The sequence below is a fragment of the Toxorhynchites rutilus genome, chromosome 3 (assembly GCF_029784135.1).
Source record: "Toxorhynchites rutilus septentrionalis strain SRP chromosome 3, ASM2978413v1, whole genome shotgun sequence".
Taxonomy (NCBI): domain Eukaryota; kingdom Metazoa; phylum Arthropoda; class Insecta; order Diptera; family Culicidae; genus Toxorhynchites; species Toxorhynchites rutilus.
The window spans coordinates 200,405,815-200,433,252 of record NC_073746.1 but is presented as its reverse complement, the minus strand read 5'-3'; the positions used below and the strand labels follow the sequence as shown (position 1 = coordinate 200,433,252).

Here is a 27,438-nt window from a genome sequence, read left to right as displayed (position 1 = left end):
TGAACCTAGAAATTTTGTGAACCCACCCTGTATATCGTGTTATGGCGGGTTTACATTAGGGAGATCTATAGCTATAGATGGATTTATTCACGCGAAAATGGATGTAAACGGGTGAGAATATATATGATACATTTAAGTTAATAACTCAGATTGGAAACTTTTTTGTTGTGTTTGATAGTTTAGACACTAAATAAAAACCTTTTTCATTGAAATATGTGGTGGAAATTGAAAAAATATCTGATTGTCAGTTTGACATACGGTACAATGTACAACCAAAGTATGTCTGTCATGGTACGATGGTACCTGTACAACGCTGTACACGTACAACGCAAGTACAGCTGTATGTCTGTCCCTGGTATTAGGTAACGCAAGAAAAAAAAATCATATTCTATCAACGTAAAGGGTGTCACATCAAATTGCATCACGGAAAAAACGCTGTAGAAATTTAATTTTTAGGAATTATATCTTCAGCTTTCGCTTTAAAATCAGATAAGAGTGTATAGATCACGTTGGCCATGCTTCACTGTCAATTTTTCGTAAATTTGGAAAAATGTCGTCGAACGAAAAAGAGCGTCGTGAATTAATCCTGTGCACTCATTTCGAGAATCCGGAGTTGTCACATCGGGACATCGGTAAGATGCTGGGAATCGTCCAATCCACGGTCAGCAGAGTACTAAAACGATACTTCGAGAACCTAACCATCGACCGGAAGGTGAAGAACGGCAAAAATGGATACTCCGTCAGTGAAAAAGATCACAAGCGCGTAGTTAAGCAGTTTAGACGTGATCCGAGAAGTTCGGTCCGGAATGTCGCCAATAAACTGAATTTGTCAAGTTCATTCGTCCAGCGGGCCAAGCAGCGGGAGGGCCTGTGTACATACAAGGTTCAGAAGGCTCCTAACCGCGACGAAAGGCAAAACATGGTGGGGAAGACGCGAGCCCGGAAGCTGTACACCGAAATGCTGACGAAGCCGCATTGCCTGGTAATGGACGACGAAACCTACGTCAAAGCGGACTTTCGTCAGCTGCCGGGCCTGTTGTTCTTCTCCGCAGAGGACAAATTCAGCGTTCCGGAGGAGATTCGCAAGCAGAAACTATCCAAGTTTGCCAAAAAGTACATGGTGTGGCAAGCGATCTGCTCTTGCGGAAAGCGGAGCGCTCCCTTCGTGATGACCGGCACGGTTAACGGGCAGGTTTACCTTAAGGAGTGCCTACAGAAGCGCTTTCTACCACTATTGAAGCAGCACGAGGGCCCGACCATCTTCTGGCCGGATCTCGCTTCGTGCCACTATCCAAAGGACGTGTTGGAGTGGTACGAAGCCAACGGGGTCACCTTCGTGCCAAAGGAAATGAACCCGCCCAACGCGCCGGAGCTTCGCCCAATAGAGAAATATTGGGCGATTATGAAGCAGGCCCTCCGGAAGAACCCAAAAGTTGTCAAATCGGAGGCGGACTTCAAGAGAAAATGGATTTCTGTTCAAAAAAAACTACAACCTGACGTTGTACAGAACCTTATGGACGGGGTAAAGAGGAAGGTACGAGCATACGGGCTTGGGCTCGAAGTATAAAAAATGGAAAATGCCAAATGTTGTTTAATAGTTTTTATTTTACTGTCTAAAATTTTCAAAAGGATCGGTCTACTGGGCGAATTTCTACAGCGTTTTTTCCGTGATGCAATTTGATGTGACACACCCTTTATTCCCATTAGCTTATGTGTATCATGAAAAGTTAGCAGAGTAGGTTGCCAAATTAATGAAATCATAAAACAAAGTAATTGCAAATATGCGAGAAGGAAAGACAAATAAGCCGTAAAAATCGGAAAAATCACATATGTTCCCCGTTAACTATTTGAAGTATAAAATCATTTAATCGTTTTCTCTGATGCATTATTATGGCATTAATGAATATAAGAAAAAAAAGAGCAAATATTGAAAAGACCTTAAGAAACATGAATCAAAGAAAGGCCAATTATTAGTGATCAGTATTCCATCCATTCTGTAAAAACTGCTTATTTAGTTTGAAAAACAACATTCATGCCTCCCATACTTTAATAGTATGTACAGGGTAATATGGGGAAAGTACATATCGAATTAAAAAAATGCGTGATTCTTTCTTACACACACGCTTTGAAGTGGGATTTTTAGAAAAAATGAAGATATTGAGTCGTATATGTCTACAGCCAAATAATAACGAGAATGAGTCTATCAATCGCTAAAATAGCTTTTGAATGTACCGAAGGGCTGGAAGGCCAGGAATTCATTCCTGTAAGGACATGTATAAATCGATATTTACATAAAAGTTCACGAGAAACTAGAAATGTGGGATATAACGATGATATTGACGAATGATAAAGAAAAAAAAACGAAGTAGCACTATGAAAGCGAAGAAGCTATATATTCAAGAAAATTATTATAATATATGAAATAAGAAAGGGATTTTAATAAACATATTGTACGAAGAGGCTGTAAAAGCTCTACTATGTTAATCGATAAGACTTTTGGGGACATTTCAAGGAGATATGATCGTTCTTATTTTTTCATTTTTAAATTGGCGGAAATTACAGAATTGAAGGAATAATTATTCAAATAGCATTCCGAAATTAAGAACAGTAACTGAACATTCATCTGTTTAGGGAAATCGAAACAGATTGAATAGATCATAATGAATCGTTTATCAACACACCACACATCACAATATATCAGCATATTGTGGATGCTGTCAGAGTTGAAGGAATTTTTATTAAAATTACATCCGGAATATAAGAATATAAACTGAAGAAAATATTGTTAACGATTTTTCGACATGTCGAGCTCAAATCACAGACATTCACATGTCATTTTCACTATTAATTAAATAGTACAATTTAAAGTCGTCTGCGTAAGACAATTTTTGACAATCCAAAACAAAATTGATGTCGTTCAGAAATAGCAGGAAAATGTATGGTCCTAAGTGACTTCCTTGGGGAACACCCGAAGTAACACTGAAGGTCTTGGAAATAGTGTCACCAATTTTAACAGACATCTGTCGATTTACCAGATAGGATTGCAACCATTTAAGAAAGGAGCCGTTGAAACCGAGACGATTAAGTTTGGCAATTATTAACTGGTGATTGATGGTATCGAAAGCCGCCGAAAAATCGGTGTAAACTGCATCTATTTGATAACGCGACTGTAGAGCACGAGCAATAAATGATGTGTAAACAACTAGGTTTGTGGTTGTTGATCGCTTCGAAATAAATCCATGTTGTTGTTCAGCTATATAGCTCTTGCATGTGTAGGAGATGTAATCCAAGACGATGAGCTCTAGTAGCTTAGATATTGCACATAAGCAAGCGATCCCTCCGTAGTTCTGCACTTCTTTCTTGCTGCCTTTCTTAAAAACCGGGAAGACATAAGCCTTTTTCCATATATCTGGAAATATGCCAGAATCTACGGAGAGATTGAAAAGGAGACTCAGTGGGTAAGACAAACTATCGGTACACTTTTTCAAAACAATGGAGGGGACTTCGTCTGGTCCAGGGTTGGAAGAACGTTTCAGCTTATGGCAGGCGTCTTTGACGATGTTCTGGTTAATTATAGGTGGTGATCCAAACGTTGCAAGATGAGGTATATTAGCGGTTGCGGAGACAATTTGCTCATGATTAAGACATTCCTTGACGAAAACACTCTTGAATTGGCACCGGAACAGCTCACAGATACTTTCTCTGCTGGAAGCTACAACATTTCCGCGTGTCATCACAGTCGGTAGACCGGACTCTCTCTTTTGGTTGTTGAAAATTCCCAAAATCGCAAATGTTTGGTGGGATTGTCAAGGAATAATCTATTATGAGCTGCTTCCCTATGGCCATACGCTCAATTCGGACCTGTACTGCTAACAACTGGACCGCTTGAAGGTAGCACTCATGAAGAAGAGGCCATCTTTGATAAACAGAGGCCGCATTGTCTTCCATCAGGACAACGCCAGGCCACACACTTCTTTGGTGACGCGCCAGAAGCTCCGGGAACTCGGATGGGAGGTTCTTTTGCATCCGCCGTATAGTCCGGACCTTGCACCAAGTGACTACCACCTGTTTTTGTCCATGGCGAACGAGCTAGGTAGTCAGAAGTTAGCTACAAAAGAGGCCTGTGAAAATTGGCTATCCGAGTTTTTTTGCCAATAAGGAAGCGAGCTTCTCTAACAGGGGTATTATGAAGTTGGCATCTCGTTGGGAACAAGTCATCGAACAAAATGGCGCATAAAGGGTGTGTCACATCAAATTGCATCACGGAAAAAACGCTGTAGAAATTCGCCCAGTAGACCGATCCTTTTGAAAATTTTAGACAGTAAAATAAAAACTATTGAACAACTTTTGGCATTTTCTTTTTATTCATACTTCGAGCCCAAGCCCGTATGCTCGCACTTTCCTCTTTACCCCGTCCATAAGGTTCTGTACAACGTCAGGTTGTAGTTTTTTTTTTGAACATAAATCCATTTTCTTTTGAAGTCCGCCTCCGATTTGACAACTTTTGGGTTCTTCCGGAGGGCCTGCTTCATAATCGCCCAATATTTCTCTATTGGGCGAAGCTCCGGCGCGTTGGGCGGGTTCATTTCCTTTGGCACGAAGGTGACCCCGTTGGCTTCGTACCACTCCAACACGTCCTTTGAATAGTGGCACGAAGCGAGATCCGGCCAGAAGATGGTCGGGCCCTCGTGCTGCTTCAATAGTGGTAGTAAGCGCTTCTGTAGGCACTCCTTAAGGTAAACCTGCCCGTTTACCGTGCCGGTCATCACGAAGGGGGCGCTCCGCTTTCCGCAAGAGCAGATCGCTTGCCACACCATGTACTTTTTGGCAAACTTGGATAGTTTCTGCTTGCGAATCTCCTCCGGAACGCTGAATTTGTCCTCTGCGGAGAAGAACAACCGGCCCGGCAGCTGACGAAAGTCCGCTTTGACGTAGGTTTCGTCGTCCATTACCGGGCAATGCGGCTTCGTCAGCATTTCGGTGTACAGCTTCCGGGCTCGCGTCTTCCCCACCATGTTTTACCTTTCGACGCGGTTAGGAGCCTTCTGAACCTTGTATGCAAGGTGGTATAATAAGGTGGAACGTTATGTCAGAATTGCTGTTCAGCCATTACTTGAGTTCGAATTGACAGCGGCCAAATGAACGGCTAGCGTTTCCGAGAAAGAGGATAACAAATGGCATGCAATGAAGAATGCATACCGCTATGTGTTTGTTTACGCTGTTGGCATCATTGTTGTGTTTCGGTGACTGCTGCAAGTTATTGTCTTCATTGCTGTTTTACGGGACGTGAGGGTTGTTGCCGTTGCTGCTGGGATTGGCAATTCAGCGATTGTGGGAGCTGTGCTAGTGGGTATATGAAAGAGCCACTACCGGCGGGCTTGTACCGTACTGCTCCTAGTTCCATTCGCTTTGATCACATTAGTCGTTGACGACCCATTACGATTGAGTGAGCGCAACGGTACGGTTTGGATATCCAGGCATGTCGTTTCCCGACGACTGCTGCTTCAGCTGGAGACTCACCTGATCGTGCGGGACACAACAGCTAGTTCGATTGAAACCGGTCCAGCGTAGGTAATTGTTGGTGTGCAGAAAACGCTATGTAGCATAAAAATTGGATCTGGTATGTTTATAAACAAAAACAGTCGCTGTCATTTTTTCATCCCCTCTCGCATCTTCCATGCCTTATCCTCATACTGTCGAAAACGAACCACCTGTCAATTCCAGCTCCTTGCTTGTATGTACGCAGGCCCTCCCGCTGCTTGGTCCGCTGGACGAATGAACTTGACAAATTCAGCTTATTGGCGACATCCCGGACCGAACTTCTCGGATCACGTCTAAACTGCTTAATTACGCGCTTGTGATCTTTTTCACTGACGGAGCATCCATTTTTGCCGTTCTTCACCTTCCGGTCGATGGTTAGGTTCTCGAAGTATCGTTTTAGTACTCTGCTGACCGTGGATTGGACGATTCCCAGCATCTTACCGATGTCCCGATGTGACAACTCCGGATTCTCGAAATGAGTGCACAGGATTAATTCACGACGCTCTTTTTCGTTCGACGACATTTTTCCAAATTTACGAAAAATTGACAGTGAAGCATGGCCAACGTGATCTATACACTCTTATCTGATTATAAGCGAAAGCTGAAGATATAATTCCTAAAAATTAAATTTCTACAGCTCCGTGATGCAATTTGATGTGACACACCCTTTATTTGACTTAAAACAGATGATTGTAACTAATTTTATGAACAAATGAAAATTCAAAAAAAAATACCGCAGGACTTTTTTGACAGCCTAATATTTGACCGAATGTAGGTTCGGGTGCACCCGTGGCCGAGTGGTTAGCGTCTCACATTATCATGCCGGGTGTTCGGGTTCGATTCCCGTTCTGGCCGGAGGATTTTTCGTCAAAGAAATTTCCTCCGACTTGCACTGTGGTCACGCGTATTCTAGAGCTTGCCCCTCGGAATACATTCAAGGCGTGTTATTTGGCTTAAGAGATCTCAACTAAGTATTAATGAATGACGCTAGTTAATGCATATGTTGAGACGGCAAAAGTTCCACAGGGAACGTTAACGCCTTTCAAGAAGGTTCGTTAAATTTCAATTTAGAATCGATCGTCACTCTTAGGTCACAAATCGGATTCACATGTTCTAAAGAATCCACAGATAATGATGGTTAACAACGTTTTGCGCACCGAGTGTAGGATCTTATTTTGACGTGGGACTATGTCCAACCGGAATATATGGGGGTAAAATGAAAACTTGCAGGATAAAATGAAATTTATCATTAGATAAACAATTGAACAACTGTGAAATGTTAACCGTTATCTAAACGCCCTACCTGTCATGTTTTGATTGGTCCGATTTACGGTTTCCCCAACACAGACTTCAAAATCAATGTACCTGGGGGAATCCGCTTTGCAAATACATGCAAGTGGGGAAGGTTTTTGAGTTTCCATCGAAGTATGTTCCCTAACACAGCCTTCAAAATCAATGTGCCTGGGGAAATACGCTTTGCAGATACATGAAAGTTGGGTGAATTTTTGGTCCCATCGAAGTATGTTCCCTAACATTGATGGCTAACAACAAGGTGTCTTACATTATATGGCGTTTGTTCAAATCATTTACTTACACAGCAAATATGTTGAATTCAATTAAATTAAAAAAAAGTGGGTTATATCTATGATATAACCGCAAGGTTCACGTGGAACTACCTTAGCTTAGCAATCATTCGTTTGTATTGATTAAATTCTTGATTGAATGAAACAGTTTCCAAATTCAATTGAGTTCAATATATTTGCTCTGTGAGTGAAAAAAATGAACAAATGCCGTGTAAAGTCAATTCATTTATTGTGATTGATTGTTCTTCGTTACAAGTAAATTTAATGACGGACATTTTACGTTTGGTATGATGACTAGAACAAAATATATGTACGGAAGAATTATCAAACGTTTGATGAACCAGCCTAAGGCTGAAAATCTGTCCAATAAAGACAAAAAAAAATTATCAAACGAAAAAATAAAATTATTTTACATTTCCCTCTGAAGTTTACATCCCAAAAGTGTACATACTTCTCGAATCTCGAATTTGCTTGAAACTGGGAAGTTCATTCGCTTCTAGTGGCTGCACGATTTTCCCAGGTTCCTAAGTTTAGAAGATCATGTTAGGACAGACATATTCCACTCTGCACAAAGGCAAGCGAGGACAAAAGTACTCGCAGTTTGCATTTATTTGCAGAGCCGATTTCCCCAGAAACCTCGGTTTTAAAGTCTGTGTTAGGGAAACACATTTCAATCGGAACAAAAATACCCCCGATTTGTATGAATTCGCAATGCCGATTTCCCCACGCTTCATGGATTTGAAGTCTGTGTTAGGGAAACACATTTCAATCGGAACAAAAATACCCCCGATTTGTATGAATTCGCCATGCCGATTTCCCCACGCTTCATGGATTTGAAGTCTGTGTTAGGGAAACACATTCCAGTTGGAACAAAAATACCCCCGACTTGCATGAATTTGAAATACCGATTTCTCCAGGCACCTTGGTTTAGAAATCTCTATTAGGGAACACATTTCGGTGGGAACAAAAGCTCCCCCTACTTTCGTGTGTTCTTTTTCTTCTTTTTGGCTTTAAGAGGGTTTAAACTTTTCAGTTCACTCGCCTCTAGGCTCTTTCGTGTGTTTGCAATGCCGATTTCGCTGCTTGGTTTTAAAGTCTGTGTTAGGGAACATTTTTCGATGAGAACAAAAGTCCCCCTACTTTCATGTATTTGCAATGCCGATTTCCCCAAGGCTGCTTGGTTTTGATGGCTGTGTTAGGGAAACCGTAAATCGGGCCAATCAAAACGATGCAGTTAGGGCGTTTAGATAACGCCTAATATTTTACAGTTATTCAATTGTTTATCTAATGAAAAACAACATTTTGTTAGTTGCGATAGATGCGTAGAAATATTCCCTATCAAGTGATGCAAACATCTCTCCTATCCAGTACAAAATGTTCGAGCTATAAGCATTCGAAATCTTTCATTTTTTCCTGCATGTTCTGTGTTTAGGTTTTCATTTTACCCTCCATATATTCCGGTTAGACGTAGTCCCACGTCAAAAATGGTTTCATTCAATCAATAATTTAATCAATACAAACAAATGACTACTAAGCCAACGATCAACAACGTCAACTTTGCGGTTATATTATAGATATAATCCACCCGTTTTTTTTTTACTATTTACGCATATACCTGTGTAACCACAGCAGATTAGCAGACGATTGATATCTCTTAGTATTGTGGTACAATAGCTGATGTAAGCAAACACATGGCAACCCATTGACCCCCATTCGCTATCCAACTCTTGACGAGTAAAGTTCAGTGTCGTTATTGTGCGTTGCCACTTTTACTATTGTGCGATTGGTATAGTGTACGAGTGAAGGTCATTGCTGTCCGCTTTCGAATTGACCTTTTGTGAAGTGGAACAAAGGAAGCAGCGCTCTTGCAGCTTGCAGCCCTTGGCGGCTGTTGAACATTGGCATAACGGGATCGCCATCGTGTGGCTGTCGTTAACGGGAATTATCATCACGTGACCATGTGATCTATTCTTGCGCTATTGTGTTGATCCATAGCGCGTAGCCTCTGTCTCTCCCTGGTTAGGGCAGTAGAGCGCAGTATCGGAACAACTTTTATATTAAGGTACACATATTTAATATTAATATTATTGTTCAACTCATATGTTCATTGCTTAATATTATCATCATAATTTTTTGTTTGTTTGTTTTGTTATTTTTTTTTTTGAGATTATTGTTAAAATCAATAATAGATTAGAAAAAAGACACAAATTTTTGTAAAATGGAGAATAGTGGAGGATCTCCAGAGATGGAGATCTCCGATAATGAATCCCATTCAAGATCTGGGAAAAAACATAAACGAGTCCCTCAAAAAGAAGATAATTCTTCTGGGGACGAATCTGCTCATCCTTCCAAGCCCCCCTCTAAGAAAATAGCAAGCCTCCCTTCTGAACCCACTGTTACTTCCACTCCCCCTCTCCCATCATCGATTTCGCTTCCCCCTTCTGATGTTTCCGATCCAACCCAATCCTCGTCCTCGTCCTCGTATTCGTCCTCGTCTTCTCCCTCTGTTGTCTCCGCTCCACGTGTCAGAGTTTATCCAGAAGATGCACCTGGAACTGGCCCGTGGGTTGTTTTCCTCCGGCCAAAACCAAAAGGAAAAAGCCTTAACGTGATTCAGATCATGAAAGATCTGGCCAGATACACTTCTGTATCTGAAATTCGCAGGGTTAGACCGAACAAATTGCGGGTTGTCGTGAATGAACGGAAACACGCAAACGAGATTGTTGCTGACCAACACTTCACTCTCGAATATAGAACATTTATACCCTCCCATAACGTAGAAATTGAGGGGGTGATAACTGAAACGGGTCTGACGAGCGAACAAATAAAAAAAGAAGGAAAAGGCAAGTTCAAGAAGCTTCCCTCAATGGAAGTAAAGATCTTGGACTGTCGCCAACTCGGGAAACTCTCCCATGATGGGGACCAAACTAAATTTACGCCGTCAGACTCGTTTCGAGTCACCTTTGCTGGTGCCGCCCTCCCTGACTACGTTATGGTGGACAAATTGAGACTACCTGTGCGACTCTTCGTGCCAAAGCCCATGACTTGCAGCAAATGCAAGTCAGTTGGTCACACTTCAGATTATTGTGCCAACAAGGAGCGCTGTGCCACTTGCGGAGAGCAACATGAGTGGAAATCCTGCAGTGCGACTGAGCATAAGTGTCCATATTGCGGAGGATCCCCACACGCGCTCTCAGCTTGTGAAACTTACAAGAGTCGCTGGGAGAAACAGAAGCGCTCTTTAAAGGAACGCTCGAAGCGCACTTTTGCGGAAATTTTAAAGGGCGCTTCTCCACTGGCCCAACAACAACAACAACCAATCTTAACACACAATATCTTTTCCACGTTGCCAGTTGATGAAATGGAAGCGGACACAGCTAGCGGGGGCACTCCGTTTATTTTCAAAGGGAATCCCCGGCGCAAAAATGCCCAAAGTTCAAGAACAAGTCCCCCCGGTGATACCCCCAGTTAGCTTGCCTAAAAAATCGAGTGCAGCGGACAAGCAAAATCAGGTTCCTCCTGGCTTCCATGGCAATAGTTCACCTTCGAACGACCCAGCACTCCAGGGGACATCAAAAACCCCAACTGTCCCTGTTTTTCCGTCCAGCTCAACTTCCCAATCGGGATTTATAAAGTTGTCTGACCTTTTGGATCAAATCTTCAAGTGTTTTAATGTTTCCGACTCCATCAGAACCATTGTCATTTCAATGCTTCCAGTATTAAAGACAATTTTACAGCAATTGATGCAAACATGGCCCCTCCTTGCAATGATTATCTCTCTTGATGTCTAATTTAGATAGAGAGGGCGGAGATATCACTGTTTTTCAGTGGAATTGTCGTAGTCTTATCCCTAAATTGGATACATTCAAATTTTTAATTCATAAGTTCAATTGTGATGTTTTTGCTCTGACCGAAACTTGGCTTTCTTCGCGAGATGATCTCTCTTTCCATGATTTCAATATTATACGCTTGGACCGTGATGACAGATACGGAGGGGTGTTATTGGGGATCAATAAGTGCCACTCATTTTTTCGAATTGACCTTCCACCTATTGGAGGGATTGAAGCTGTTGCTTGTCATGCAAACATCAGAGGAAAAGACCTCTGTATTGTCAGCTTGTATTGGCCTCCGAGAGCTGCGGTTAGCCGCAAGCAACTTGTTGACATGTGCTCACTTCTTCCTGAGCCACGATTGATCTTGGGAGACTTCAACTCTCACGGAACTGCCTGGGGGGAACAGTACGACGACAATCGTTCATCGTTGATATATGACCTTTGTAACAGCTTCAATATGACCGTTTTGAATACTGGGGAAACAACACGTGTTCCTAAACCTCCTGCTAAACCAAGTGCTCTTGACCTCTCGCTTTGCTCGAATTCACTATCGTTAGATTGCAAGTGGAATGTAATCCAGGACCCCAACGGTAGTGATCACTTGCCAATCAAAATTTCCATCACCATTGGGTCGAATTCTTCTGAATCTATAAACATGGCATATGACCTCACAAGACACATTGACTGGAAAAAATATACGGACGCGATTGCTCTAGCCATCAATTCCAGAGATGGTTTACCTCCATTGGAGGAGTATAACTTCCTTTCTCGTTTGATCTATGACAGCGCGGTTCGCGCTCAAACGAAACCCATCCCAGGTTCCACTATTCGTCGAAGGCCTCCCAATCTATGGTGGGATAGCATATGTTCCAAGCTTTATGTAGAAAAATCGAATGCATTTAAAGCTTTTCGGAAACGTGGAACCCCTGAAAATTTTCAGACGTATTTGGATCTTGAAAATCAATTTAAAAATTTGATCAAAGGGAAAAAACGTGCTTATTGGCGAAATTTCGTGGGAGGTTTGTCACGAGAAACGTCAATGAAAAAATTATGGAAAGTGGCTCGAAACATGAGAAATCGCTCTTCAACGAATGAAAGCGAAGAATATTCACATCGATGGATTTTTAATTTTGCGCGGAAGGTTTGTCCCGATTCCGCTCCTGTGCAAAAAATTGTTCGAGATATACCACAAGATAGGTGCGATCTTGATTCCGGGTTTTCGATGGTAGAATTCTCTCTTGCTCTCCTTTCATGTAACAATTCTGCTCCGGGATCGGATAGAATTAAGTTCAACTTGCTGAAAAACCTCCCTGATGTGGCGAAACATCGCTTGTTGAATTTATTCAATCGGTTTCTGGAGCATAATATTGTTCCAGATGATTGGAGACAAGTACGAGTTATAGCTATTCAAAAACCCGGAAAACCCGCGTCCGACTTCAATTCGTACCGCCCAATAGCAATGCTGTCTTGTATACGGAAATTGTTGGAGAAAATGATCTTGTTTCGCCTTGATCGATGGGTTGAAACGAATGGCCTACTCTCAGATACACAATATGGGTTCCGCAGGGGCAAGGGGACGAATGATTGTCTTGCGTTGCTTTCTTCAGAAATTCAAATGGCTTACGCCGCAAAAAAACAAATGGCTTCAGTATTCTTGGACATAAAGGGGGCCTTCGATTCTGTTTCAATAGAGGTTTTGTCGGACAAATTACACTCTCGGGGTCTGCCGCCTCTATTGAATAATATGTTATATAACTTGCTTTGTGACAAACATTTGAACTTTTCTCACGGAGATTCGGCAGTAAGTCGGGTCTCTTACATGGGACTCCCCCAGGGCTCATGTTTAAGCCCCCTTTTGTACAACTTCTATGTAAGCGACATCGACAATTGCCTTACACAAAATTGCAGCCTAAGACAACTTGCAGATGATGGAGTGGTGTCTGTCGTAGGATCAAACGAATCCGACCTGCAAGGACCCTTACAAGATACTTTGAACAATTTTTCAACCTGGGCCATTGGGCTAGGGATCGAATTCTCCACGGAGAAAACAGAGATGGTGGTTTTTTCTAGGAAGCATAGACCAGCAAAACCAAAGCTTCAACTTTTGGGTAAACCGATCACTCATGCTATGTCATTCAAGTATCTTGGGGTCTGGTTCGACTCCAAATGTACTTGGGGGGCCCATATTAGGTATCTGAGTAAAAAATGTCAACAAAGAATAAACTTTCTCCGTACAATTACCGGCACCTGGTGGGGAGCCCATCCCGAAGATCTTATTATGTTGTATCGAACAACTATTCTCTCAGTGATGGAGTATGGCAGTTTCTGTTTTCAGTCAGCTGCCAAAACACACCTCATTAAACTCGAGCGAATTCAGTATCTTTGTCTCCGTATTGCGTTGGGATGTATGCCCTCAACGCATACCATGAGTCTCGAGGTTTTGGCAGGCGTACTCCCACTAAAAGATCGCTTCAATTTATTATCTCTTCGGTTCCTCATCCGGTGTAAGGTTATGAATCCATTGGTGATCGGAAATTTTGAGCAATTGATCGAGCTAAATTTTCATTCTGGATTCATGAATTCATATCATGAATTCACCTCTATGCAGGTTGTTCCTTCTTCGTATATTCCCAACCGTGTTTGTTTTCCTGACTACATCAATTCCTCTGTACATTTCGATCTGTTCATGAAGGAGAAAATCCATGAAAATCCAGATTATCTTAGATTGGGGTTCGTTCCTACAATCTTCAATGCAAAGTATGGGCGTATCAATTGTGATAATATATACTTTACTGATGGGTCCTCTATGAATGAGTCCACAGGATTTGGTGTGTTCAACGTATTTTTTAGCACCTCACACAGTCTTCAGAATCCTTGCTCGGTATATATTGCTGAATTGGCAGCGATATACTGGGCGCTGGACAGCGTCGCCTCACGACCTGTTGAACACTATTACATTGTAACGGATAGTCTTAGCTCTGTCGAAGCTATCCGTTCAGTGAGGCCGGAAAAGCACTCGCCGTACTTCCTTGAGAGAATACGAGAAATTTTGAGTGCTTTATCCAGACGCTGTTATGTCATTACCTTTGTCTGGGTCCCTTCACATTGCTCAATTCCGGGTAATGAGAGGGCTGACTCATTGGCAAAGGTAGGTGCAATTGAAGGCGATATTTATCAGCGTCAAATCGCCTTCAATGAATTTTATTCTTTAGTTCGCAAAAATACCATCGCTAACTGGCAACGCAAGTGGAATGAAGATGAATTGGGCCGGTGGTTTCACTCGATTATCCCTAAGGTTAGCCTCAAACCGTGGTTCAAAAGTCTAGACTTGAGTCGGGACTTTATCCGCACCTTCTCCCGACTCATGTCCAATCACTGTTCGTTAGATGCACTACTCTTTCGTTTCAATCTTGCCAGCAGCAATCTCTGCGTTTGTGGCCAAGGTTATCACGACATCGAGCACATTGTTTGGTCGTGCGAGGTGTATCTGGTCGCCAGATCGAATTTAGAAAACTCCCTTCGGGCCCGAGGAAGACAGCCCAATGTGCCGGTGAGAGATGTGTTGGCTCGGTTAGACCTTGATTACATGTCCCATATATATGTTTTCCTTAAAGCTATAGATCTTCGTGTGTGATTGTCCCTACATCCTTATACCCTCCTTTCCTTCCTTTGCGGGTAATTCGTCCCCTTGCTATAAATAGTAGAATAAGTTGTAAATAAACTATAGATATACGAATAGATTTAAGAATTGAGTGCTCATCAACATTGTTACAATTTCCTTATATCCCATCCTTCTCCTAAAAATATGTCACCCTTCTAAACTCGAGTACACCGCGAGTAATCGGTTTTCCACCTTACTAACCATAGATGTAAGAAAATTGTTTCTATATATATATATAGTTTTAAAAATATATTTAAGAATTCGGCTCCTTTAAACTTAAGTAACTGAGCCTGTAAAAATAAACGAATTAAAAAAAAAAAACCCATTGACATAAATGATGAATATCCGTGGGCACAGAGCACCCCCTCGAGGCCCACCAGATGGAATATGTTCTGAAGTGCACGGAATTCACCTGACAAATATAAGTATAACCATTCAGTGACCTATATCGGAAATCCTATGTGTTTCAATTTATTGATGATTCCAGTTGCTATTTAGTGTTTAAAGCTTGTTTTAGAATGTTTCTTTTCTCGCGAAATGTCTTCGCTAAACTCATTCACAATGAATTACGGAAACATACAAATCTATCGAACTATCGTCCTCCAGTGATCAGAACAACATTACAATTGAAAACAAATGTTAATAGGTTGGTGAAACAAATATGAATGTATGTGTTGTGGCACCGCTGGAAACACTGTCAGATGATACAAGCGCTCTCCAGTGGTGAGCGCGACAACCGGCGCACAAAAAAACGTCATCGACAACAAAATAAAACAAAAGCAAAGTGTAAGGTTGATGAGTATACAAAAATAGAAAATTGTGAAATTAATTAAAGTTTAAATAATTGTTTATCTGGGAAAACAGGAGGTTATTAGGCGGAAATTAGCTGGTTGAAGAAAAAGGAAGTTGTAGCATAGAACTACTCATGTGAGTAACAGCTTGTTACAAAAAAAATGTTATTATTAAATAAAGTTCATTGCAGTTTTGAGCTGCTGATAAAGAAAAAAAGTTGCTTCAAAAATCTAGTTCAAGACAACGTCCGAACAGTATGTTAAGTATATCCCGAAATTTGTACGATTCATTTTCAGAAAATTTATTAGAGTATAAATAGAAATTCGAACAATTATTTAGTATACTGCTTAAATATCACTTACATCATTCCATCGTTCCAAAGTTGACGTAGGACTACCGTTGGCTTAGCAATTGATAAATAACACACATATAGCTCTTGGTGCTTGCTTAAGTGCTCCCGTGGCCGAGTGGTTAGCGTCACACCTAACATGCCGGCGGTTCGGGTTCGATTCCCGTTCTGGTCGGGGGAATTTTTCGTCGAAGTAATTTAATCCGACTTGCATTGTGGTCACGCGTATTCTAGAGCTAGCCGTGGAGCTGCCGGCCTAGAATAGCACTTCGGGTCTTGGTCCCTGTCCCTGTCGTAAAAGGCGACTAAACGGGTGACAACGCGAGTAAGGGCGCGGTAAAGCCTATGGAGACAGCACGGGGGAAATACCGTGTACAGGAGCAACGAAGGAAGTGCCCGGCACATCAGGATCGACGCCAGTGAGATCCTGATTACGACATACTGGTACGACACGGAAAACGAACATGATCAGGAAATGATTTACATTTACATTGATTTACACGAACCGACGATCTGGCCAAGTGCCGCGGGAAGCGCCCCTCTATAATGTATTTCAGCCTTTCCGGGCACTGTTCGTGGGGGGTCCATGGGCCTCTGATTTTTGCCATCACCACTCTATACGCGTACGGTCAAGAGAGAGAGGAAGTCGAGAGAGTGACCACTGAAGAATTATTAGCTGCAGCAAGGAGACTGAAGGGAAATAAAACACCAGGACTTGACAGTATCCCTAACGTGGCATTAAAAGCTTCCATACAAGAGAACCCGAATATGTTCAGAGAAACTCTACAAAAGTATCTGGATGAAGGACATTTTCCTGATATATGGAAGAGACAAAAGCTCATTCTTCTGCCAAAGCCAGGGAAAGCAACAGGAGAACCGTCATCATACATGCCAATTTGTCTGCTGGACACACTTGGTAAACTTCTGGAGAGGATAATACTCAACAGACGGATAAAGTGTACAGAGAGTGAATATGGACACTCAAAACTGCAGTTTGGGTTCCGGAAGGGGAGATCCACAGTGGATGCTATCCTGCACCTTACAGAAATAGCTCACAAAGCGCTGAAGCAAAAAAGGCGTGGCAATCGATTCTGCGCCGCTGTAACAGTTGACGTTAAAAACGCATTTAATTGTGCCAGCTGGGAAGCGATCGCAGAGGCACTGCACAAAATGATGGTACCGAACTATCTGTGCAGAATCCTGAAGAGTTACTTCGAGAACAGGATCTTACTCTTCAACACAGCAAAGGGAGAGAAGTCGTTAAATGTAACAGCGGGTGTCCCACAAGGCTCCATCCTTGGCCCAACGCTTTGGAACGGGATGTACAATGGAGTGCTAACATTGAAGTTACCGAAGGGAGTCAACATCATTGGCTTTGCAGACGATATATCCCTAACAGTGACGGGCGAGACACGAGAGGAAGTGGAAATGCTGACTACTGAGTCAATAAGAACCATAGAAAGCTGGATGCATGGAGCAAAACTGCAAATAGCGCATCACAAGACTGAAATCATGCTGGTAAGCAACTGCAGAAGTGTTCAACGAGCGGAAATCATTGTTGGGGAGCATACCATTTTTTCCAAACGTGAACTCAAGTACTTGGGTGTGATAATCGACGACCGACTTAAATTCAGGAGCCATGTCAACTACGCCTGTGAGAAAGCGGCAAAGGCCATAACGGCAATCGCCAGAATTATGCCGAATAATGCAGCCAACAGTAGTAGCAAGAGGCGCCTTTTAGCTAGTGTAACCACATCGACTCTAAGACGCTTATCCAGCATGAGCGGCAGCGATCAACAACAAACAAAACCGAACGCTGCTGAGCCGAACCATAGCCATGAGAGTAGCGAGCGTATACAGAACCATATCTATGGAAGCTGTATGTGTCATAGCTGGAATGATTCCTATCCACAATGTTCTGGCTGAAGACAACATGTGCTACAAAGAGAGCAAAATATCCGGACAAAGTATCAGAGATATCCGAAAAAGAGTAGGAAGTGAATCGATGAGGAAGTGGCAGCAAGAGTGGAACAACACTCCAAAAGGTAGACGGATCCACATACTGGTCCCAGACATCGCCAATTGGGTTAACAGAAGGCATGGAGAAGTAAAATTTCCACCTGACGCAATTACTGTCAGGACACGGTTGCTTTCGAGAATACCTGCACAGATTTGGACATGCTAGCACTAACATAGTGGAAGCACCTGACCATGTAGTGTTCGAATGTCCTCGATTCAACGAAGAACGCTGTGAAATGCTCGCATCCGGTGTAGATATCAACGAGAGAAATGTAATACAAAAAATTTGTAATGACGGTGTAGCAAGGGCGGTAACAATAATATTGTCAAAGCTTCAACGTAAGTGGAGAGATGACCAGAGAATGGCTCAGTGAATAAGTGCATGAGCACAGCCTCCCCCTGAAGTAATACCGAACGGTGGTCCCGGGGGGAAAAAGGCACGACGTATAGGAGGTGGTTTTTGGTGAGTAGGAATCTCACACTACCCAGTCAACATGGCGATAGGGTGTCTATGCAAGATTTTCACCTTCTTCAACAAAAAAAAAGTGCTACCGTGGCCGAGTGGTTAGCGTCACACCTAACATGCCGGTGGTTCGGGTTCGATTCCCGTTGTGGTCGGGGGAATTTTTCGTCAAAGTAATCCACTCAAAGCTTGCCACTCAGAATGCATTCAAGGCGTGTTATTTGGCACAAAAATCTCAGCTAAGTACTAATGAAAATGACGCAAGTAATACTACGTTGAGACGGCGAATTTCCTCTAGGAATGTTAGTGCCATTTAAGAAGAATAAGAAGACTCTTGGACATTTCATCTTTCGAATGAAGTGTTTATCATACCACTTCGTTTAGTCGGAAAAGAATTATTAAAAGGGGAAATTGATTCCTCCTCGGAAATACCCAGATCAAATAATACCCTCTCTCCAATCCCCTACAATTGGAACCATCGGTCGACAGATTCTTGAGCATTCGATAGTAAAACTGCTGCTTTTACAACAAAATGCGGCTCCGTTCAGTCCGACGGCAGAAAAGAAATTTCTGTCTCTTCCTCTTCTTCTTCGTGTTGAATTATAGAGATTTTAAACGTTTGCAGTTCATTCGTCCCTCGGGGCCCTCGGGGACAACTCAAACTTTTTCTCCACCTGACTTGATAAAGATACTTCATTGTCGTTCGACGCTCCTCAGCAAACCGTGTCCGTCACATCAAACATCAAACGACGTTATTGAAATGGATTTTCTAGCGCGAAGCCTCGCAGAAATTACTTTGTTGTTTGCAAAGTGGTCAATGGTGGATAACGACATACAATGCTCTGCGGATGGACCTTATACATGCTACTCTTGAAGGGTACCTTCTGTCGCTTTGACCCAGGAAAAAAATGTAATGGGTTGTATCTAGTACACGACCATAGTTTTCGACCTAGAACTACGGAATTATATTATTTTATCTACTTGTTTATCACTTCGGATATTATTTTAGAATGCATCGAAATTTTTGTAATATCTTCTAAGCTATTTTTTTTAAGTAATAAAAAAAAATAGCTGACTCGAAAGAGTCTAAGCTATCAGCTCTTCTCGTTTATTTGGTTCAACTTTTGCCGTCTCAACGTATTTACTAACTAGCGTCATTTGCTAATACTAAGGTAAGATTTCTTAAACCAAATAACACGCCTTGAATGTATTACGAGGGACAAACTCTTGAATACGCGTGACCACAGTGAATGTCGAAGGAAAATTTTTTGACGAAAAACCCTCCGGTTAGAACGGGGATCGAACCCGAACACCCGACATGACATGATGAGACGCTAACCACTCGGCCACGGGTGCACATTTTCATGAAATTCATTCATGAAATAGACGTTTATCTAAATAAATGCGGTGTATATCTATATTCCAAAATTCTGGATACTCTTCCATATCCGCAATCGCACAAAAAATTCTCGTATGCTGCTCTTTGTTGTCGTAGCAAACCTCGATACAGACGGCTTCCTCTTCTTGTATCGAGATGTGTGTTTATGTGTGTTGAAAACGGGCAGAAACGAATGTATCAGTTGTTTGCAGAATTCCAGAATTTGTTTGCTGTGAAATAGTTATTAACGTTAACTTAATTTCTCAAAAACGTGACCTGTTTTCTGATTTGGCACCCTTCCTGAAAGACGTAGTTCTACGTCAATATGCCACCTCAACTAAAACCAAGGCTCATTATGCGAAGAGTCATGTGTTTCTTACTACGTTTTTGAGCATATGAGAAAATTTAACTATTCTAGGTGAAAATATCCAGCTTATTTCATACATCTCTCTCTCTCTCTCTCTCTCTCTCTCTCTCTCTCTCTCTCTCTCCCTGCCCTGCCAATTAGCATGAGGTGTGCGAGTTACATTTAACCAACACCAAGATACCTCTCTAGCCCCGCTATAAAAATGTTCTACTATTTTCAATTTTTATTATTCATCTTTGCTAACTTGAACAACAATAAGTTGAGCTACAATATTCTTCGAAAACAGGGATTGCCGCATATTAGGAAGTTCGAAATGGGCATATTCCTCAGGGAACCCACTTAACCCCACTTCTCCTAAGTGGAAATCCTTTCTTCATCAATCGTAAAAATATGGTGAACATAACATATATTGGTGAAATTATTCATTCATTCAAAATGCGTGAACTGTTTATTTGAGCAGTGTTTTTTTTCTACTCGATACCAGAAAAAACGCTGCTTTGTGTAAACGAGTGATTTGCATAGTAATAAATCCATCTTGAGGACTTATCCGTGTTATTATCGAAGGCGCTGCATTGAATTTTCCGATAATGGAAGTGGAAGCCCTCTTTCCATCCGTGGTACATTGACATTCCCATTGAATGTACGAATTGATAATTTGCTTTTCTGATTCGCCTTGAATCCTTTTATAACTCAAGCGTTGCGATTTGTAATGATTTGTTTGATTTGCATCATCCATTGTTGACGGCAAGTACATAGAACGCTGCTATGTTTTTTTAATTGTACTCTCATTTCAACTTTATTCGAATTTCACAGAAATTGTCTTATTATCTGTTTTGGAAAATTTGTAACGTGATGTGAACTTATGTTCAGCGATCCAAACTTAAGACTTCTTATTTTCATTATATTGTATCAATCGTTATGGTGTAAGGGATTTTCACTTAAGCTTCACTTAGATTTATTATCTTTTTCGAAAAGTGAAAAGCTATCATTATTCTGTTCCACCTGCAGCTGGATGGTAGTTTTTACTCATTTATTCAGTACTCTCTAAAACAATTACCGGTTTGTTCTGTTAATTTACTTAATCTATCGTAAGTTCAATTTTCGATAATTTTGTGATGAAATGGTAAATCTGTATACAAAATAAGTAGCGCTTGTGTCGTGAGATAAAAATCGAATGGTGGTGTGCTCATTGTTAATGCTAACAGTGATACACTCAACGTGGTTAGTTTATGCCTTCCAGAATAAAGTATAAACATTAGACGATGTTTAGGTGAAAGCAGTAATTCACTGCGAGATCCACATTTTCGTACTGATAAACTTCCCTTCTCGTTTTGCGGAAAAGTATGAGAATTTCTAAATTTAGCGGACTCAATTATCGATGATTTTGATCCTAAACCAAAACACACATCCATTGTGACTTCAACCAAAACATCGATTCTTTTGCCGTGGGCGCGAATGAAATATTACAGGTAATTTTCGATAGCGCAAACCAACCCGGACTGTATCAAATCAACCGCAATCCGTAACGATTCAAACTGTTTCCTGGTGCTGCTGTTTATTGATTGCATGAATTATTCTCATATATCCGAAGCAATCCTTCATGAATGAAATGAAATATTTTGCAAGGCTATGAGTATTCACATTGTTCATGGATTACACAAGCAATCATCCTGTTGATTTTTATTAGGAAGTTTTGCTTTTGATTTGACTAAAGATTAAAAATGTAGGTTTGCTATTATACATTGGCAAACTTTTGCAGAAAACAAAAAATAAACAAATAAAACATATAAACTCAATTGGATTAAATGCATTAAAAGTGACTATTGCTGCGGAACCCAAACACTTTAGAGAACGACAATATGCAAGCTTTACCGGACGGAGAATGTTCGTGAATACAGGGTCATGGTATCCACATTTACATACCATCGGATGAATTCCGATGAGCGCTGCATGAGTTGAGTGAGATGGAAAATCGAAGAGTCACTTCCGAAATTTTTGTTTTATGGCATAAAAGAAAAGGTTTTTTTTAACAAATTACGGCGATAACGATGGAGTAACAACTCCTACTCCACCGCAAAACCGCTTCAAAAAAAAAAAAAAAAAAAAATAAACCACGAAAATGTCTGGAACCGGGAGAAACTATCAACAATTGATCAATTTAAACTATGCATCAACCGAAATGGACCACTATGGTTTTCAATTATTATCTATCCTGGCTTGGCTGCTTTATATTAGTAAATTTTCAAAGAGAATTCAAAACAATTCTTAAGAGAATTGCGAATTTTGATGAATGATTTTTTGATCCAAAATCAGGGAGTATAATTCTGGAGATCGGAGATAATGAGTGGAACACTTCATTTTGAATAAAAAACCTGTTTCTATTTTCCAAGAAAGTGGATGGAACATTGAAGGTAAGTAGCATACTTTTCATTCAACTTTGTATAAAACAAAAATCAAATGCAATAAATATGTATACACAGCCATTCCATGCCAAACTGATATAGGGGTTCTCAGTTTTTGGTCAAAAGTTTTAGTTTTGTTCTTTACCACAAAAAATTAGACTCGTATTTTTTTATTTTTTCTATTACGCCGCCCGTTTCCATTTAAGGGTGGTCCGGAAAAGCATTTTTTTTATTCTTTTTTTTTCCCAAAAATGACTTTTCTCAAAAATTCATAACTTTTGAATCATTGAACCGATTTGGATGATCGACTTAGCCTATTAGCTGATTTTTTTTTGGAAAAATCCTACAGTTGCAGAAAGTTTGAGTTTCGTTTTCGTTATTATTGATCACATTTGTTTTTTATAGTTTTCATGGTCTCGGTATGTGCACCCGTGGCCGAGTGGTTAGCATCTCACATTATCATGCCGGGTGTTCTGGTTCGATTCCCGTTCTGACCGGGGGGGTTTTCGTCAAAGAATTTTCCTTCGACTTTTACTGTGGTCACGCGTATTCTAGAGCTTGCCCCTCGGAATACATTCAAGGCGTGGTATTTGGCTTGAGAAATCTCAACTAAGTATTAATAAATGACGCTAGTTAGTGCATACGTTGAGACGGCAAAAGTTCCATAGGGAACGTTAACACCATTCAGTAGTATATGGTCTCGGGACCAAGGACGCTGTATTTTTTTAATATTTTTCCTTGAAAGCTGAGGATTTTTTACATAAAATATGTTGAAATCTGAGAGGCGTTTTTTCGATTTTGAGTCATGATTTTTCAAAGTTAACTGATGGTCCAAAAAATCATTTTTTCCCTTTTTTCCATTTTTTTTCACAAAATTATTATTTTCGAACTACTGAACTGATTTTGATGATCAACATATCAAATTAAAGCCAATTAGCGAGTTTTCTTTGAAAAATATCACACTTGCGAAAAAAATTGATTGAGGTTGCATATATACAGCCTAGTCGCATAGAAATATTGAACGAAGATTGAAAACATGATTATTTTGAAAAATTATAATTCAAAAACGAAAAAAAACACAGCTCTGATTTCGAGATATGTTATGTAAAAAATTCCCAGCTTTCAAGAAAAAAATATAGCAACCTGGGTCCCGAGACCATGTAAACTATAAAAAACAAATATAATCAATAATCAAGAAAAAAAATCCAATCCTTTTTGCAAGCATAATATCTTTTCGAAAAAGGCTATTAAATTGGCTTTGATATGTCGATCGTCTGAATCGGACCAGTACTTCAAAAGTTTTGAATTTTTGTGGTGGAAAAAAGGAGAAAAAAAAATTCAGATCATTGGTTAACTTTAAAAATCATGATTCAAAAACGAAAAAAGCGCCTCTCCGATTTCGAGATATGTTATGAAAAAAATCCTCAGATTTCAAGGAAAAATATAAAAAACATATAGCATCCTTGGTCCCGAGACCATAAAATAAAAAACAAATGCAATCGATAATAACGAGAACAAAACTCAAATTTTCTGCAATTGTAATAGGAGTACCGATAAGTTTCTTGTTTTTTTTTTCAAAAATTAATGCTTCATTCTGCAAAAATGGTTACAAATTTAATAATCAAAGTATTGCCCATCACGGATCCCTTTGCGGAAATAATCGGTCGGTTTGTCGGCTAACCACGAATCGATCCAATTTTTGATTTCATCAAAATTGGAGAAGTGCTGGTCAACCAGGCCATGTTGCATCGATCGACGCCCATTTGATTTTCGATGTGTAAATCTTCGTCGAAAACTAGGTGCAGTTATCCTCGAGAAGTAGGTGACCTTGTTTCCAGAGAGTTCTTTCGTTCTCACTTCGAGAACAAGTGAACTGAAGTAAATTGTGCTGAACATATCGTAGCTAACTACTTGTGAACAATTTGATCGTTTGAAATGGCTAAGTACGTAAAAGAAACTATAAGTTTTTTTTTATTAATTCGTTTATTTTTACAGGCTCAGTTACATAAGTTTAAAGGAGCCGAATTCTTAAAGAAAAAAAAGCTATAGTTGTCATAAAACATTGCTTGATAATTCGTGTGAACAGAGATGGATATCGACCAAGGTTGGGGCTAAAAATGATGGTTCCTTCTCAACTCAGCTCGTTCAACGTGGTATTGTTATGTTTGAGTGTTTTCGACAATTGAATGATCTAGATGGTAGAATCCATGGTAGAATTAATTTCTACGTAATTTCACCTAGGTTTGATAAAAACTTGCTTGAAATCATAGAATAGGACCTCAATCTGCGTTAATAATTTATAGCGTATTTACGGTGAAACAGTCTGATAAAATTGTATTCGATATTTACATCAAGTGAACGATGTCTAAAAAGCGCAACTAAATTCACCGATTCTTTCAACTAATGAATAATATTTTTGTGCTCCAATACTCCCTGTATTGTCCTCACATAATTCTTAGCTTATTTTATTATTTTTTAATTTTCATTTGGTTTAATACGGAAACAGTTTTGTAAAAAAGACATTTATTCAACGATATGCTAACACTATTTGATGCTTCTTTTATTGTTTTTTTTTCAATCATCTGTTTTTTATGTATAACATTGTTTGGCAAAATTCTATTACTCCTTGAAGGTAACATATGCACATTTATGAGTAACTTACCAACAATCGTTTCCGTATATCAATGTTGATACTCGTCAGCAGCAGCTCGTCTTATGTTACAAAAAAACTATCATATTCCTTTTCATTCTAAAGGCGCTGTTCTTAATACCCGTTCTCATGTTCAGGTTACCACCTAACTAGGCATTCATGGATACGGATTTATTTCCTCTCAGTATAATGCAACTCAATAGTAGTGTGACAACTAAACACAAGCTATTCTCACCGACATTTAAAAACCGCAGCATTTCGTTATACAATCATATAACCATTTCGATTATCCACTGTTAATTCAACCAGATACTGAACTATTGAATACACTTATTGGTCGGTTCCTTGTGGTTATTATTCACTAAACTGCACCGAATAAACGCTGTTTACATCTCCTTCAACATCTGATTGCAGATAATATCAAAAAGTTGAGTACTCTAATGATTGGCTACATTTACACATCATATAAATGAGATATGAAACAGTTGGGAGCAAATGAACTTTCAACGTCTGCATTGGCCAGTACTCGAAGGTATAGTGAAACTCATATCCGGTACTTATGTGATATATACAACCGATTCCGCGAGTTGCTCCCGATGAAAAGCGTGGAAAAACGACCGACGGGTGGCTCTTCAGAGATCAGATAGGGAAAAATCACAATGAATATATATCGCTATATGCTAGTATGAGGATTTTTTTCTGGTTCTATGAGGCCACGAGCTGGAATGGAAAACTATTTCCCTTTCGATAGTCTGATCTGTACTGAAGGCAGATTTTTGTGCGAGTTAGCAGATATACTGGAAAATTGTGGCAAGCGGGCATCTGGTTGCGGTTTTCGCTTTTCGGATGTTCGCATCACGCTTCTCGTATCATGTGCCTACACAGTGTTGCCAGATATATTCCGTGTTTTGGGAAATTATCCTCTGGTGAAAATATAAAATATCACAGCGGATGTTTCCACTATTGATAACTATACTCCGATGGTAGAGAGTATTGGGTTTATATAATGAAGGAAACCGGTGTTGCATTGTGATGTCAAGAAGAACTTCAATAATATCTTTCGAAACTTTTTTTTTTCTTTTCATGTTTCCCAAAACTTAAATGCAGTTTCTTGCAATGTAATATACTATTTTTCGAAATAATCGGCCAAATGTTTTACAAAAAAGTGTTTTCCAATGTTTTTTTTTACTGAAATTGAAGCAGTCCGAATAATAAAACTTTTTTTTTTCGATGCGGGTAATAGGATATATAGTGGGGGAATATGAATAGATTTTTTTCATGAAAGTAGGGGAACAGTAGAACTTATGAGAACTAACGATGAGACTAGTAAAACTTCACAATTTGTAATTCCCCGATAATGTCAAAAACGGCCGGTAACAGACCAAGTAATCCGAATTAAGTGCGATCCACATACAACATCCACGTCACGTTCACGTTCCGTCACGTAACGTTACGTCAATGATTCTATTATGCAATTCTTATGAAAACATTCACATACACCAGCAACGCAACGACCCGTCAGCATACGTTCAACGAAAACGACCGGCAGGATTTGTAAAAAGAATAATTGACGGAGACGGACGGCTCGTTTGGTTTTTGTCTGGGCTTTGTGTCTCGGCTTTTGTTTTGATTTGGTTGTACAGTAGTTTACATCTAATTCGACATTAAGATTATTGAACATATCTGTGATGCAACGCGTTTACTTGGACATTTTTGTAAACATTGAGTTCGGGGCCCAAATTATGGCACCACATTGAATGTCGCCACCAGTCGCGAATGTACAATTACTGGGCAAAATCGACTCCAATGCGACACTGATTGGTGCCTCAACATATCGCATTATAAGTAACTTACTGTACTTTTTATGCCAACATATCTCTTAGCTCCAAATTTCGGAGGGAAAATCATTCGTGACTAGCTGAGATAAATATTCTATTTTTCATTATTGTTGAATAAGGGTCGGACTACGGGATTTAAGCATTTAAATAATTGAATTCAATGATTTTCATTGAATTTTTCAAAATTTAGAACTGATTCTAGGCATGCTGATTTGAAAGAGGGCATTGCAATTTAAAATTGTTGTAGGTGGCGACACCATGAATAACATTAAATGAATCATTCGTTTAACATTTGACGTGACGGTGCTGGTGGAAGCATTGACTGCATGTGTGAATTGATAGAGACGTTGACGGAACGTAGACGTTCTTCTCCGTAACGTTCTATGTGAATCGCACATTAGCGTTGCCAAGCAAATAATTTTTCACGAAATGTGCGGATGACAAAGTGTTGATAAGAATTGTAATTTTTTTGAATGATAATGGTCCCACCTTATTCCCACCTTATTATTTTTTGAGCAGGACGAGTTATCTTATTGATAAAAATTGAATTACTGTATTTCTT

General features: G+C 40.2%; 1 protein-coding gene across 6 annotated transcripts in view; it reads right to left on the bottom strand.

Annotated features, from left to right (window-relative positions):
- The window catches only part of LOC129779556 (PDF receptor), a 127,024-nt gene extending 101,208 nt beyond the window's left edge, over positions 1 to 25,816 (bottom strand). For all 6 annotated transcript variants that reach the window (XR_008743704.1, XR_008743705.1, XM_055787104.1 and 3 more), the window contains exon 1: positions 25,051 to 25,816. The gene's annotated coding sequence lies outside the window, so the exon portion shown is untranslated. The remainder of the gene's footprint in view (positions 1 to 25,050) is intronic.
- Between the last annotated feature and the right edge of the window lie 1,622 nt (positions 25,817 to 27,438).